We start from the raw sequence: 1,822 nt of genomic DNA, 5'->3' as shown, positions 1-1,822 counted from the left end.
TTTAAAAAAGAAAAGTAACCCCAGAACATAGGCCATTTTTTTGTTTTGGGGTTTTTTTTTCCATACAGAGAGCTGAGACAGGCTTATGTGTGAATGTTAAATTTAAGGATAATGATCATTGTGTCTGTCAATAAGTAAGCATTTTGGGAGACCCAAAATAAAACTGCACTCATTGATATTCATTTCTTCTTTCTTTCATTCAAATGTATTGCCTGCATGTGCCTTGTAATGTGTTAGAGGCTAAGGACAAAAGCAATGAGGCAGGGAATCTGCTCTCAAGATGCTGACAGCCTTGTAGCTGAGTATGCATGATTCACTACGATGGGTACAGTAATAGCACACAGCAGCCCACATGAAAGGAGTGAATTGCCATGCCAGGGACCAGTGAGGAGCTTAAAGAGGAGACCTCAGACAGTAAAAGTCATAGAGATGATTAATTTTGTTAATGGCTCCAGGATGGACTATATTACTATACTATAACGGTAATACCAGGCCATCTGAACAGAATTGTTTATTTGTCTTATATTATGAATGTCTGTGATTCTTTTTTTTTTTTTTAAAGCTTCATGAATTTGTGTGTCATCCTTGCACAGGGGCCATGCTAATCTTCTCTGTATCGTTCCAATTCTAGTATATGTGCTGCCGAAACGAGCACTGAATGTCTGTGATTCTTGGCAGTGTATATTCCTGACGTGCTCTTAGCAAATTTCAAAGACTTCACTGGGCTCAATCACATATGTCATGGGAGGATGATGACCATCAAACAAGAGGTATAAATTGGAAGCAGAGAGAGATTTCTCTGTAAGGAAAGTAAAATGAAGGAGCTATACATTTTGCAATTAAAATTTGACATTGTTGGCTAATTCAGAACTTTAGTGATTGGGTCCATGCACTGTACTACACTTTACAATTCTCACTGTTAGGAGCTAGACAGAAACTTTATAAAACTGTTTTGAATAGTGTGGTTCTATCAAAAGTTTAGTCTTGATTTTAGAATTTAAAATTTTTTTTTAATTTTTTTCAATTAAAAAATATTTTAGTACAAACCTAGTACAAAGTTTTGCAAAAGGACATCATTTCCATTCTGTGGCAGAGAAGCTAACTGCTTCTCCTCTTCTTCTTGGGTACGTGGCTAGACCACATGGCCCAGCTCCCCTCTTGCCAACAGGAGTAGCCCTGTGACTGAGTCCCAGCCGGTGGGAGGAGCTAAATTGGTGTGTGCCACTGCCAGCCCTGACCCATGAAAACCCCGCGCTGACCCTTCTTGCTCTTTGCCCCTTGCAGCTGGCTGGAATGCAGGTGACCCCCAGGACCACCTTGGAAGCCACCAGTTAAAGACAGCAGAGCCTCTATCAGCTCGGCTGCCCAGATGGTGCACAAGGAGGAGCCCCACTGACCCATGCAGTTTACCCAAGTCCTGTTCTGTGAACAAGAAATAACTCTATGGCATTTCAGCCATGATATATTTTAGGGTCAGTCTGTTGCAGTAGTTAGCCTTTTCTAAGTCATACACTTGCGTAGCAAAATTCTTCCCTCTTACTTTTTTGGGGGAGGGAGGAGACACACAAGAAGGGACAAGTTGAGGGAAATTTAATTATAATGTTTGTGCTGAGCCTCTGTCATTTGCCCCTTTAAACCCATGCTCCATCCTTCTGTACCCTGCTTTCAGTCCCTGAAGACTGACTTTCATCTCTGGGCCTCTCGGCCCTCTGAGTGCCTGGGAGATGAGTGGGAGGGAGGGTAGGGAGGTCAGGATATTTCTGGCCCTGGTTTGCTCCCTGTGAGGTCCTAACCAAAGTTCACTACTCCTCTCAATCTGGCT

At 42.4% G+C, this 1,822-nt stretch overlaps 1 non-coding gene across 1 annotated transcript; it reads right to left on the bottom strand.

Moving 5' to 3' along the window:
• Positions 1-548: 548 nt before the first annotated feature.
• Positions 549-655, bottom strand: LOC132361013 (U6 spliceosomal RNA). The gene has a single exon (XR_009501329.1). It is a non-coding gene; the product is annotated as a U6 spliceosomal RNA (small nuclear RNA).
• Positions 656-1,822: the final 1,167 nt, after the last annotated feature.

This window comes from Balaenoptera ricei, chromosome 2, assembly GCF_028023285.1.
Source record: "Balaenoptera ricei isolate mBalRic1 chromosome 2, mBalRic1.hap2, whole genome shotgun sequence".
NCBI classification, from domain to species: domain Eukaryota; kingdom Metazoa; phylum Chordata; class Mammalia; order Artiodactyla; family Balaenopteridae; genus Balaenoptera; species Balaenoptera ricei.
The sequence above is the reverse complement of the archived record's forward strand: the minus strand, read 5'-3'. Positions and strand labels throughout refer to the sequence as shown.